General features: G+C 44.5%; 1 protein-coding gene across 3 annotated transcripts in view; it reads right to left on the bottom strand.

Annotated features, from left to right (window-relative positions):
- The window catches only part of Abp1 (Actin binding protein 1), an 82,092-nt gene that overhangs the window by 20,766 nt on the left and 46,239 nt on the right, over positions 1–15,087 (bottom strand). The window lies entirely within an intron of this gene.

The following is a 15,087-nucleotide window of genomic DNA, read 5'->3' as shown; positions in this document are numbered from 1 at the left end:
CCACATACTTCTATTCCTGGATGCGTCATCTGTGGTGACAAAATCCACAAGAAGGCCAGACTTCTCAGCAGCTAGTGTTGCATCAACTAGCATCTATTTATTTATTTATTTATTTGAGAAATACTGCCAGCCTTCAGAGAAGGCCGTAGGCAGGAGTGGACAGTACATATGAAAAAAAAATGATCAAAAATAACAAGACAAGAACGCATTACACAATGCTCGCACTACGCACTGAAAAGTAGCGAAAGACCAATAGTTTGCACGTCGCTTGCATACAAACCCGTGCTACAGATATAAAAATTGTACAATGATATATTGACAGAGTGCTTGACAAGGAAAGAAGAAATCAGAACATGGACAATTCAAGCTGCACATGCGCGTCGCTCGATATGACAAACTGCTGTAATGCATCACTTATCGAAGCATTTTGCGGGAGAACCATAGCATATGTCACGAGATAAGTGTTGCTGAAAATTGAAGGCTGATGGAATTATAAAGCACTTAAGAATGACTGCATGGTGGGTTTCTCGACAATGTGTGCACTGAGACGGTTCCATTCTCGAATAGTTCGAGGAAAAAATGAATTACTGAAGCAATCGGTTCTGCAGGCGAATTCTTTGACCTTTTTCGAGTGATTTGCTCGTGTGGAACGACGAGTCACCTGTTGAATGTACAATTCCTTATTGATACGCAAATTATCATAATATATTAAATACATATATTTCAACCTATCACGATGGCGTCTTAGTTGAAGTGTTTCTAAATCTTCGCAAACACATCTACTTTAACATTTTCACGGGACCCACGGACTCCCAAGATCTGCTGAAAGTTGCCTGAAAATGGCTGGTACGACACTACCAGACTATGATCACATGTTTGTGTGCTTTGGTCCAGAGAAGTCATCATCATCATCATCAGCCTGGTTACGCCCACTGCGGGGCAAAGGCCTCTCCCATACGTCTCCAACTACCCCGGCCATGTACTAATTGTGGCCATGTTGTCCCTGCAAACTTCTTAATCTCATCTGCAAACTTAACTTTCCGCCGCCCCCTGCTACGCTTCCCATCCCTTGGAATCCAGTCCGTAACCCTTAATGACCATCGGTTATCTTCCCTCCTCATTACATGTCCTGCCCATGCCCATTTCTTTTTCTTGATTTCAACAAAGATGTCATTAACACACATTAGTTCCCTCACCCAATCTGCTCTTTTCTTATTCCTTACCGTTACACCTACTATTCTTCTTTACATAGCTCGTTGCGTCGTCCTCAATTTAAGTAGAACCCTTTTCGTAAGCCTCCAGGTTCCTGCCCCGTACGAGAGTAATGGTAAGACACAGCTGTTATACACTTTTCTCTTCAGGGATAATGGCAACCTGCTGTTCATGATCTGAGAATGCCTGCTAAACACACCCCAGCCCGTTCTTATTCTTCTGATTATTTCAGTCTCATGATCCGGATCCGCGGTCACTACCTGTCCTAAGTAGATGTATTCCCTTACCACTTCCAGTGCCTCGCTACCTATCGTAAACTCCTGTTCTCTTCGAGATTGTTAAACATTACTTTAGTTTTCTGCAGATTAATTTTTAGACCCACCCTTCTGCTTTGCTTCTCCAGGTCAGTGAGCATGCATTACAATTGGTCCCCTCAGTTACTAAGCAAGCCAATATCATCAGCGAATCGCAAGTTACTAAGGTATTCTCCATTTACTCTTATCCCCAATTCTTCCCAATCCAGGTCTCTGAATACCTCCTGTAAACACGCCGTGAATAGCATTGGAGAGATCGTATCTCCCTGCCTGACGCCTTTCTCTATTGGGATTTTGTTGCTTTCTTTATGGAGGACTACGGTGGCTGTGGAGCCGCTATAGATATCTTTCAGTATTTTTACATACAGCTTGTCTACACCCTGATTCCGTAATGCCTCCATGACTGCTGGGGTTTCGACTGAATCAAATGCTTTCTCGTAATCAATGAAAGCTATATATAAGGTTTGTTTATATTCCACACATTTCTCTATCACCTGATTGATAGTGTGAATATGGTCTATTGTTGAGTAGCCTTTACGGAATCCTGCCTGGTCCTTTGGTTGACAGATGTCTAAGGTGTTCACGATTCTATTTGTGATTACCTTAGTAAATACTTTGTAGGCAACGGACAGTAAGCTAATCGGTCTATAATTTTTCAAGTCTTTGGCGTCCCCTTTCTTATGGATTAGGATTATGTTAGCGTTCTTCCAAGATTCCGATACGCTCGAGGTCATGAGGCATTGCGTACACAGGGCGGCCAGTTTTTCTAGAACAATCTGGCCCCCATCCTTCAACAAATCTGCTGTTATCTGATCCTTCCCAGCTGCCTTTCCCCTTTGTATAGCTCCCAATGCTTCCTTTACTTCTTCCGGCGTTACTTGTGGGTTTTTAAATTCCTCTAGACTATTCTCTCTTCCATTATCGTCGTGGGTACCACTGGTACTGTATAAATCTCTGTCAAACTCCTCAGCCATGTGAAGTATCTCATCCATATTAGTAATGATATTGCCTGCTTTGTCTCTTAACGCATACATCTGATTCTTGCCTATTCCTAGTTTCTTCTTCACTGCTTTTAGGCTTCCTCTGTTTTTGAGAGCATGTTCATTTCTATCCATATTATACTTCCTTATGTCAGCTGTCTTACGCTTGTTGATTAACTTGGAAAGTTCTGTCAGTTCTATTCTAGCTGTAGGGTTATAGGCTTTCATACATTGGCGTTTCTTGATCAGATCTTTCGTCTCCTGCGATAGCTTACTGGTATCCTGTCTAACGAACGTACCACCGGCTTCTATTGCACATTTCTTAATGATGTCCATAAGATTGTCGTTCATATCTTCAACACTAAGGCCCTCTTCCTGAGTTAAAGCCAAATACCTGTTCTGTAGCTTGATCAGGAATCCCTTTATTTTACCTCTTACCGCTAACTCATTGATCAGCTTCTTATGTACCAGTTTCTTCTGTTCCCTCCTCAAGTCTAGGTTAATTCGAGTTCTTACCATCCTATGGTCACTGCAGCGCACCTTGCCGAGCACATCCAGATCTTGTATAATGCCAGGGTTAGCGTGGAGTATAAGGTCTATTTCATTTCTAGTCTCGCCATTCGGGCTCCTCCACGTCCACTTTCGGCTATCCCGCTTGCGAAAGAAGGTATTCATTATTCATGTATTATTCTGTGCTGCAAACTCTACTAATAACTTTCCCCTGCTATTCCTAGAGCCTATGCCATATTCCCCCACTGACTTGTCTCCAGCCTGCTTCTTGCCTACCCTGACATTGAAGTCGCGCATCAGTATAGTGTATTTTGTTTTGACTTTACCCATCCCCGATTCCACGTCTTCATAGAAGCTTTCGACTTCCTGGTCATCATAACTAGATGTAGGGGCATAGACCTGTACGACCTTCAATTTGCACTTCTTATTAAGTTTCACAACAAGACCTGCCACCCTCTCGTTAATGCTATAGAATTCCTGTATGTTACCAGATATATTTATTTATTTATTTATTTATTTATTTATTTATTTATTTATTTATTTATTTATTTATTGATACTGCAATCCCGGTTATCGGGATTATAGCAGGTAGGGAAAAAGAATTAAGCAGTTTCACAAAAATGGCAAAATGTAAACAAAAGAAATAAGGGTGCAGGTTGAAGCTCTGCAGCCAGCATCAGGAATACATTTGAACAAGATATCAAACAGTAAAAAATAAAATGCACAATAGAACAGTAAAGTGATGAAATGCAGTAACACAAACTAGGCAATATGTTGAGCGAATAACGTCAGTGACGGTTGCAACACTTCATTGTTAGTGAGGTTATTCCAATCGGTAACAGTTCGTGGAAGAAATGAGTATTTAAAACAGTTATTACGGATGCGAAAAGGTGTTAAAGTTAGCTGATGTCGTTGTCGGGTCGCATACCCTGACAAAAAATGAACTGAATGGGTGATTTCAGTTCTGTAGTGTCCTTTAATTAATTGGTACATGAATTTAAGTCTTGCAGAACGATTTCGCTCATTTATTGTCGGCAGACCAGCTTTGATTAAAAGATGTGTTATCGATGTACGTCGGTAATTATTATATATGTATAGGGCAGCCCTCCTTTGAACCCTCTCTACTTTGTTTATGTTAGTCTAAGTGAATGGGTCCAAAATGATAGCAGCATAATCTAAGGTAGGCAAGACAATACATTTGTAAGCAAGGAGGCGGACAGATGGAGTGGATAACCAAAATGGCCATCTTAAGAAAAACAATTTACGAAAAGCGTTACACATTATGAAATCAATATGTTTGTTCCAGCTGAGATTGTTAGTGACCCAGAGCCCTAGATATTTATATTCTGTTACTTCTGCAAATGTCGCATCATTGATACTATAATCAAATGGTAAGGCATTCTTTTTGTGAGTAATCCTCATCAATACAGTTTTTTCAAAATTAATGGACATTTGCCATGATTCACACCATACAGAAACTTTTTGCAACGTGCTATTTAGTAGTATTTGATCTGAGACACTTCTTACTTCTGTATAAATGACACAATCATCAGCGTAAAGCCTAATTTTCACAGGAATGTTAGACACAATATCATTAATATATATTAAAAACAATAGAGGCCCAAGAACAGAGCCCTGAGGGACGCCAGAGTGAACTGTAAGCTTGTCAGAACAATGATTGTTAAAAACAACAAATTGTTCCCTGTTTAAAAGGTAGGCTGAAATCCACTTTACTAATTGTTTGTTATGAAGTATTGTGTCTAACTTATAAATTAACTTTTTGTAAGTGACCCTGTCGAGAGCTTTCGAGAAATCCATAAATACGGCATCAATCTGTGTTCCATTGTTAATTGAAAAGGAAAAATCGTGTATAGTTTCTACTAGCTGTGTACAAGTTGAGTAACCCCTCCTGAATCCATGCTGATATTTAGTAAAGAAATTGTTAGCTTCGAGGAAGTTTGATATGTGATTGTGAATTATGTGCTCAAGTAGTTTAAAAGCAGTCGATGTTAGCGAAATCGGGCGGTAATTCTTGATCAATTGCTTGTCTCCACTTTTGTGAACCGGTTTCACTCTGGCAGTCCCCCAGTCTCTTGGGATTTGACTTTCACACAAGGACCTTGTAAATAAAACAAACAAATATTTAGATGTCCATTGTGCATATCTTTTCAAAAAGGCATTAGGTATGTTGTCCGGTCCAGGTGATTTCTTTACCTCAAGCTTAAGCAGCATACTTAAGATACCATGCTCATTAATGACAAGATCCTCCAAAGGCGGCAGTGAGGCTTCAAATTTTGGAAAGATGTTATTGTCGTTAGTAAATACGGACTTATAATGTTCATTGAAGACATTAGATAGTTTCTGTGCATCACTGACCAGAACACCTTTGATTTCAAACTGATCATGGGTCTTTGAGGTTGGGGATACTGAACGCCAGCATTTCTCAGGAGACTCTGATATAAATTTGGGCAAAGATTTTTCAAAATAATGCTGTTTGTTAATGGCCGTTTGCTTTTTGAGCTGAGAACTAAGCAAAGCTATATTTTGTTCCAATTCCGGAAAAAGAATGTTTTCTTTTCTTTTCTGTTTCATGAGCTTCAGTTTTCTTTTTAGCTGCAGTGTCACATGAGAAATCCATGGGTTTTCTGTTTTCTTTTTAACAATAGCAGGCACGTGATATTCAATACATTCATGTACCATGGCCTTAAACTGGTCCCAGAGTTCTTGAACACTTGCAGTGTTATTACAAAATGCATCAAAATTAAAGGAAAGAACATCAATAACGGAAACGTCGTCAGCACGGGAGAAGTTTCTAAAATGCATTTTAGGCCAAACTTTATCAAGAGTCATGCCGTAAAGGGTCAGGAGAACAGCCTGGTGATCGGAGACACCAGGTATCACTACACACTTAGTTGCATCGAGGATTGTTCCAGAAACAAAGAAGAGGTCTAAAATAGATTTTGAATTCCCTTGTATTCGGGTGGGGTGCTCTACAGTTTGCGTCAAGTCAAACGAGAAAGCTATATCAAGCATTGCCTCACTTGATTCGTCACTATGCATTTTGAGTGCGAATGTTGACCAGTCAATATCTGGCAAGTTGAAGTCGCCTGTTAAAATAATGTGATCACTTAGCTTAATAAAGGTTGTCACATAATCTTTAAGGTTATCCAAGACCATGACAGGCGATCCAGGCGGCCTATACAGTGCTCCTACAATATACCGGACATTGTTATGGTATGCCTTACAGAAAATGCATTCAATATTAGGCACTTCAGGCATGTTCAGTATATTTAAATATTCTTTGACGAGTATGGCAACTCCTCCACCTTTACCACCACAGTCTTTCCGAAGTACACTGTAAGAAGCCGGCACAAATTCACTATCGTGAATGGTATCATTTAGCCATGTCTCGGTTAAGACCCCGATGTCAGTATCTTCGCAAAGTAAAATTCCTTCCAAATCACTAATTTTGTTTAATATGCTTCTACAATTTACATTTAGTATTTTCAGTGATTTAGGAATGGGCTTGTGCCGTCAGTTATTTTTATTGCTCAGCTTATAACGGGCACCTTTAACTTCATCCCAGCCGTACATTACATTGTCAACGGACAATTTATTGTGCATTAGTTTCACCTTGGCTCCATTGGCCTTTTCTTGCGCGGCACTCTTCCACAGGTGCTTTCGTATTTCTCGCGTTCTGGTGGAAAAGTCTTCAGAGATTGATATTTTGGAACCCTTTAGTTTGTGCGCGGATTTCAATGCTGACGCCTTTTCTATCCTTTTCTATCCTATATCCTTATTATTGAGGAATCCGACTCCTAGTTCTCGTCTCTCCGCTAAGCCCCGGTAGCACAGGACGTGCCCGCTTTTTAGCACTGTATATGCTTCTTTCGTCCTCCTAACTTCACTGAGCCCTATTATATCCCATTCACTGCCCTCTATTTTTCTAATAGTACTGCTAGACTCGCCTCACTAGATAACATTCTAGCGTTAAATGTTGCCAAATTCAGATTCCAATGACGGCCTGTCCGGTACCAGGGATTCTTAGCACCCTCTGCTGCGTCGCAGGTCTGACCGCTGCCGTGGTCAGTTGCTTCGCAGCTGCTGGGGACTGAGGGCTGGGGTTTGATTGTTGTATTCATATATTAGGTTGCAGCCAAGTACTGCACCAGGGTGGCCAATCCTGCTTTGGTGAGGGAGTGCGTTACCGGTTCTGGTCACCGGGATCAGGCAGTACTCCAGGCCTGTTTATGCAATTTTATCAACACACGGACTTTTTTTTTTTTATTCCGGTGGAAAATTGCGCGGCACTGGGATTCGAACCACGGTCCTCTTGCATGTGAGGTGGATGCTCTACCTCTACACCACTGCTGCGGCGTAGGGAAGTGTAGTTACCCAAATCAACGAAGTCTTCAATAGATTTACTGCTTGTCACTTTAAGGCTCTCTGAAAGCTTCATCTCATCAAGAGACCCCCACGCTTCTGAAACTTGCCCATAGTTTTGTTTTTTTTTCTGCGATGGCAGCAAAGACGTTTTCATTGAACCCAAAGTTGCTTTTATAGTTTCTGGCATATCTGTTCAAACAGCTCTTGCTGGGCAGAACCATTATTTTGTGCTTTCGAATTTGTTTACATAACTTTGAACTTTTCATCCTCATTATAATGCAGTCAAGAAGCCGCTCATTGCTGTATTGCATTCCCTGTGTGCCTTTCCTTTTTGCTGCTTCAAAGCATGTTTGCACTTGCTGCTGCTTTTTCTCAGGCATCTCAGGCAGACACTCTTGCAGGTTTGACTCAGAGAGGGCAGAATTACCTTCCTTCATCTTGGCAAGCAATGTTTGTAGTTGATTAACTTTTGCCTTTTCCTGCCTCAACTGTATTACCCGCTTAATCAGTTTCTTCGAAGTACGCAAACCAGTAGGCACTTTCGATTTTCTCTTCTTATAGGATGCTTAGTTCAAAAGCAGTCTCCTTAGATACGTGCAGTGGATACAGGGCCTCTGATCTTGAGAAATCCCTGAGCAGCTTTGGCTGTGCAATTTATTTCCATGCACTCTGTGCTTTGATTGAGTGGAGCACTGGCTTTGATCCTGTGAAACAGTACTTTGCTCAAACATGGAGCACACATTCATTTCATTGACAGAATGGAGCAGGCTCTTCACAGATACCCCATCAAACATGTCCACTTTCTTCACAGTGACTCCTCCTTGTACAAACACAGAACAGTGGTAACGAGTATCCTTAGCTGAACACAACACAAGTTTCTTAAAGGGCCCCTCAACAGTCCTCATAGCAAATTTTGGTTATATGCTGGAAGTTGTTACGTGCCCTCTAGGGAGCGTTCTGCTGCAAAAAATTTTCAAATAGGCTCATTAATAGCCGAGATAGAAACATTTCAGTGCCGCGAACCCATGATTTCAGCAAGCAGGTTCCACTGCATAGCGATACTCCCTCTCCACTCGCCCCGTCTAGCCTTCGCAAGCGAAATTGCTTCCCTGCGTTCTCCCATGCCGGACCTCGAGGATCGTGACACATATGTCACATGCCCCGCCTTCACCTTTTTTTTTTCTCCTCGCTTTTTTTTTTTTTTTTCGGCAATGTGCACTTCCGCTGGTTTATCCGCTGGCAGCATTGCGTGCGAGCTGTTATCGTTTCACGCAGTGCACGATTTTGCATGCTGTGCACAAGGACACATGACTAGCAGTATAATTCAGTGCTACACGAATACTGAGGCAGAACAAGTGGATCGCAGAGCATGATCATGTGCTGGAACACGGTAAAATATGGCGGTTTCGATACCTGCGCTCGTGATTGCAACGACCGTAGGAACAAGCAGACGAAACGGAAGTACAGTGGTCTTGTTCCGGTGCAAAGTACAACAAAAAAACACACAGACATTCCGTTTGTATGTTTTATTATTTCCCTAAACCTCAATTCCTCAATTCAAGCAATAGATCACACAAATTACAGATATTGCCTTGCATAATTCTCGAAGTCACGTGTCACCACGAGCTACGTCACACTGCGGACACGATTACGTAGGCGCAGGAGCCTGACTACGTCACCGTCCCTCTCCAGGCGGATTCGCCATGAATGAAGAGGGAAATGGCATTCGGATCGAAATTTCAGGCCTCTCCACGGCGCGTAACAATATAATTATCTGCAAACACGATCACTGGCGCGCATTGTATGCTCTGCGCTTGTTAGCTCAAGATGGCCAGACCTGGTGAGGGGCCTTTTAAAGCACAAACTGTCATCGGCTTGCGTAACAACACTAAACGCGACAGCCTTTGGGGCCCACAAGTAGGCATCTAGACCAGTATTTACTAGGAAGCTTCTCGCCTTTTCACATGTTCCAGCCTCTCCACTGTACATGCGCCGGGAAAAGGTGCACTGTCTGCTGTCACATCCTAGGGGCTGTCATTCTCCATCAAAGGTGGTTCATTCTCATTGTTCATTTTTCTTTTTTTGTCAACCACTTCTCCTTGCGATGTTCTCGACTGGCACTTCTGGGGAAGCTTTTTTGAGAGATATCTGAGTGATATCTCCTTTGCGAGGTTTTGAGTGACTATGCACAGGATGGGTCAGAATAGATGGCCGATAGCATTTCTGGCACTGAGCGAAGACAGCTTGACACCACACCAGAAACTCTGTCAGCTGCACACTAGGCCGATGCATCCAGTGCCGAGTCATGCGAAACCTCACCAAAGTAATCGTACCTCTGGCAGCAACTGTATGGTAGTTAAAGTAGCGACACTTTCTAGTACTTGGTGAAACATATGACGACTACAATGATGATGCACCACATTGAAGACAGGTAGGAAAAGAAAGATTCACTTTGAAACTATTTCTTGGCTTTGAAAGTCATCCTGTAATTCACAGGTACAGTGTAGTCACACTAGAAAGCAGACACTGCACCTTTCACATTTGTTAATATGAAAGTTCCTTCTTTATTTTTATTTTTTAAATCTTGTACTCCACAAACTTCCATGGCCAGGAGTGCACACTGCATAGATGGCACATGCTACCTGCACCTATTATACCCCCCGCCACCCGCCCTCTTGTCATTCAAATTCCACCACACCTGCTACAGTTGAATCCCGCTACAATTAAATTGATGAGGAATGCGAAAAGTTTCGTTGTCGCGGAAATTCGTTGTCGTGATATTATCAAATACATAGGCGACACGTGACTCGCTGACGCAAAAAGCAACCTGTAATTCCAAAAATCGGTCAGATTAGCTTGTTTGCACTTCTCACCAAGCGATGGCACAATGCGACTCTCGCATGCTGCCAGCAGAGCCATTGCCTCATCATCATTCTGGGACCCAATGTAGCCCCTGATTGTATCGAATGCATCCATGACTTACGATGTAGTCGGTGGTCCGGGCTCATACTGCGCAGCTGTTTAATCTTCGTCTGACGAAACACAGACCTCTCAGATGCTCAAGATTTCTTGGCCTGTCAATTCTTCGCGCACCACCACGTATGAGTCAGCTTGGATGTATTCGTTGGGATGTACATCGGCGGGCACATGTCCACTTTCCTGCAGGGCTGCCCACGCAGCTGTGACTTCATCAGACAGCAACCAGTCTCCATCGCTACCTTTGTTCTCAGAGTCTGAAGCCTTGGCAGCCTGCGCAGTGAACCCAGCATGGCGGAAGCAGTTGCAGATTATGGCGCTTCTCGTTGCACACCACGAAGTGGCAATCATTTGGAGCGCCATAAGGAGGTCACTTTTGTTTTACGGCCCAAATGCTTGTTCAGAAGCAGCATTTGAATAAGGCACTCACGGTAGGCCTGCTTGACGCTCTGGATGACCCTTTGGTCGAGGGGTTGAATGATAGAGGTGCAGTTCTATGGAAAAAACTTTAACTACACATTTTCTAGCTCGGTGTCCTCTATGATGTGGGCGGGACAATTGATTGTCCAAAAGTAGACAAACCTCTCAGCCTTGACTGCCCTTGTCCCGGTCAAAGGCTTCGACCCACTCTCCGAAAATAGTCCGAGTCATCCACACCCGAGTGTTAGCCACATACTTCACATGAAGGCTCCGATTTCCTTTGAAACAGCGTGGTTTGGCACTTTTTCCGATGACTAAAAGCTACCGCTTGTCTGAACCGTTCATATTAGTGCGCAGGGGCACGGTTATTCTCCTCTTACTGTGCTTGCCTCCATGGCAGTGCAGCCCCTTAAAATCCAGGGTTCTGGTGGGCAGCATCTCGTAGAAGAGCCCTGTCTCATCATCATTATAAATATCCGATGGTGTGTAGTCTTCCAGGATGCCTGCGAGGCTGGCCGACATCCACGCAGTGGGGCCGTCACTATCCGCCGAAGCGGCTTCACTGCACCAAACTATGCCGATGATGCTGTGGCGCGACTTGAATTTGTTCAGCCAACCTACACTGGCCTTAAAGCCATCTATTCCTAGCATGCAGGCATAATCCAGCGCTTTTTGCCGCACAATACCACCGCTAAGGGCGATTTTCTTGGTCCGCGTCTCCATGAACCAGGTGTGAACTGCCTTGTCCAAGGCCTCGTGCTCCGGCTCAGTCACTTTCTTGTGCTTTATTGATGTCCCTGAAGCTAGCTCGTTGGCTATAGCATCCTTGTTCTTCAATTTTGTTGAAAGAGAGCTCCCCGGAATTTCAAATTCTTCCACGATGACTGATTTTTTCTTTCGAGCTTCAGCCTGGGCGATAACTCGAGCCTTCTCTTCTAGCGACAAAAACTTTTGTTTCTTTGTCAGCTGCGACATGCTTCAGCTGCGACATGCTTCAGCTGACGATCCAACAGCTTCGAGAGTCTATGACCAAATCGCGTGCAATCGTTCGTTGTCAAATGTGCTATGCCCGAACGCCTAGTCACACCCCACTGGGATTTGACCTTGCAACCGCTACTTCCTACAGTAATTGGCGTTATACACTGGAGCCATTTTGCCGAAACTTTGTAGAAAATGAATAATTAGAAATGCAGTCGAACCCGGCTATATCGAACTCGCAAAAAAATGCCTATCTGTTCGATATAGAGCATAATTCGATATAAGCCTACTAAATAATTGGGTGTCATAAAAGCACATACCATTTATAAAATCAGTTTATCGATGAAACTAGCCTAGTTTCGCATGAAAAAGCCCTGCATTTTCTTCTGCTTGGGCAGTTTCGCTGCCTGCGACACATGCACTTCTCTACATTGTCTAAGGAGTCGGAGCAGCTGAGGCTGCAACTTTCCACGTTCGCGCAGAAGCACCGGACTAGTGCGAGTGCACCAATCACTTTGGAGGATGTGGGGAAAGGACCGTCATTGCTTTCCTCATTGTGCCTATTTTCACTTTTGCTCGGTACGATGTCGGCAATGTAGTCTTCGTTTTCGGGCTCTCCTGTGGTCACGACAGCATCATTTGCACTCACAAACTTGTCCACCGTTGATTTGTCAACAGCTTCTGGAAATTTTGACAGCTCGCTCCAAACTTCGGCAACACTGGCAACGGCTTCCGTCGCATTCATCAGAATTTGCAGACATCACCGAGCACGCGGAAGCGGGCACGGCTGAAGCAATTTCAGATGAACCATTCATACACGGCCATGCATACGCGTCGGGCGCCACGAGCACCGGGTCACAAGTTTGGCCGCTTTAGCCCTAACCTCCCCAAGATCGAGCTGAGAGTGCTCCTCGGAATCTTGCACGCTGCAGGGACATCCGACTTCTCACTGCATTCAACCCGATTTATGATTTCGAGCTTCACGACGAAAGCCGAATTCTGCCGCGTCATCACGGCAACACTGTGGGAGAAGTCCCACAAGGCGCACACACAATGAACCAAAAAAGCAGCGAGACAATTCGCACTTTTGCCATCTTACACAACGAGGGCACAAGAGCCTCTGATTGGCTGTCTGAGTAAGCGCTGCGGGCGGGCCAGGATCATTGTTTGCAAGGGAGGGGGGGGGGGGTGTCAATGGCCAAGCCAGCGCAGTCATGGTAGGGAGAGTGATTGGACGGAGCCATGCCGCCAAGTTTCCTTGCCACCGCGAGGGAAAGCCAACTTCTGGGGGCACTTTTCCGCCGTTTGACGTTTTATATATCGGGAGTCGCTGCTATTTTTGTTCGAGTTAAGCATAATTTTTGCTGTATATACTTATTATAACTATACTGTGTCCAGAAATTGTTCGATATATAGAATAATTCAATGTAAACGGATTCGATATAGTCGGGTTCGACTGTACTATAAAAATTAAATTATTATGTGTACGTTATTTGTACGCGCACCATTTTCCTATCCAATATGGCCCAAAACGTTTCCTCAGAGCTCGGACGCTCCAGAGCGCATTAGATCGCCATCACCAACACGACATGCTAGCTTTCTGTTTTGTTTACGTTGTGTCATGGCTCCAGTCTGTGTATTTTTCTTTAATGCTACAAAGGTTGATGGTTTGTCAAGGCATGAAAAAACAGTTTTAGGGGTTGAGGAGCTAGGCTTTAAATAATTTTGCTCACATCTGCTCCGTAAAAACTGCATTGAAGTGAAATTGTGTCCACGAAGTAGTTCTTTTTTAAGGGAATTTCAATGCATTATGTTCTATGGGACATTGATGGGGAATGAAAAAATCTTCGTTGTGGTGAAAATTTCATTTAAGTGGAATTCGTTGTGCCGGGATTCGACTGTATGTAGTTGCAGGCAAACAAGAAGCTCTAGGGTGCGAACGTAGCTAATGCTGGTAGTAAGAAAAACAGTCAGGTCCCCCGCCTCCCATAACGGGATACACTCTTCCATACAGACTCTTCTGGCTAAACCACAGGCTTGTTTGTGCTCAAGTTTCACACAGAGGTGGCCTTACACAATGCATGTAGTTTGATACCTCATTTTTATCTATTACTCATCTTTTTTTTGTCCAGAATAAACCAGTGCACAACATCTGCAATGCTACACAGGGAAATGTATGTTTTCAAGGAAAAGAATAATGGTTCTGTGCGGTGGTGGAAACTTCCACTTCTAGGGGTGGAAACAAGGGTTGTTGTGATAGGATGATGTGGGCCCAGGCCTCAAACAAACGGGGATGGCACAATGAACACAGAGAGGCTTTAATGACACGGGGACGGACTAGGGTAAAGTACACGATAACATACACATGGTTCACTTTATAAGTGTCTGTCGCTTAAGTAGTCAAGCACAGCATCAATGTAGGAAGGCGTCTGGTCTCGTGTCAGTATTACAGACTCGCGGCACGAAGAGGCGCAACGATGAATCTGGAGCAGGGGCTGGAGGCCAGGGCAAATGCCTGGCACACAACAAGCCACTCATGTGACAGCTGGGTCGGGACGTCTGCCCACCACAGGGTAGTCCGTTTAAAAGGCTTAGCTGCACCGGAACACACTGGCGTCGGATGCTCGCCCAGCAGTGGAGCAGGCTGTCCTTGGGCTGTTCTGCCAGCACACCCAGGAACACTAGCCTTGGGTGGATGAACTGCTTGGCTTGTTCGACTCGGAAGGCTAGCCCAGGCAGCTCAAGCAGTTCGCATGGCTGCCGCCTTGGCCCAGACACCGGCCCTTTTAACGCGACAGCGTTAAGGAGCTCGTGTCGCAGAAAAGCCGGTGTCGTCGGCGTCGGTGTCGGCGGCGTTGGCCGTGAGCGATAAATCCCAGCAGGCCCTTCATGAATAAAAAACAACTTGCAAGATGGGCTGGGTGGGAATCGAACCAGGGTCTCCGGAGTGTGAGACGGAGGCGCTACCACTGAGCCACGAGTTCCATGCTTCAAAGCGGTACAAACGCGCCTCTAGTGAATGCGGTGTTGCCTTAGAAACGAGCTCTTCTAAGGCTCAGGCGTGCGTCGCTGGCTCAGGCGCACATTTCGTTGCCGTGCCGAACGCTGCGTTGCTCGACGCTCACCGCGTCCGATGCGGGGCGCGTAGTCGCTGCGCCGAAGCCCATTGTCTCACATCCCTTGGCGGGTCGACGGGAACGCTGTCGCGTTCCACTCTTGAAGGCGAAGCTCAAGCGTCCTCCAGTTTTTCCTTCCTTTTCGTCCATCACCGCCCCACAGCAGTCACTTGCATTCGGCCGTGCCATTGAAAT

The sequence above is a fragment of the Dermacentor albipictus genome, chromosome 1 (genome assembly GCF_038994185.2).
Source record: "Dermacentor albipictus isolate Rhodes 1998 colony chromosome 1, USDA_Dalb.pri_finalv2, whole genome shotgun sequence".
Classification (NCBI taxonomy): Eukaryota; Metazoa; Arthropoda; class Arachnida; order Ixodida; family Ixodidae; genus Dermacentor; species Dermacentor albipictus.
This window is presented reverse-complemented; position numbering and strand designations above follow the sequence as displayed.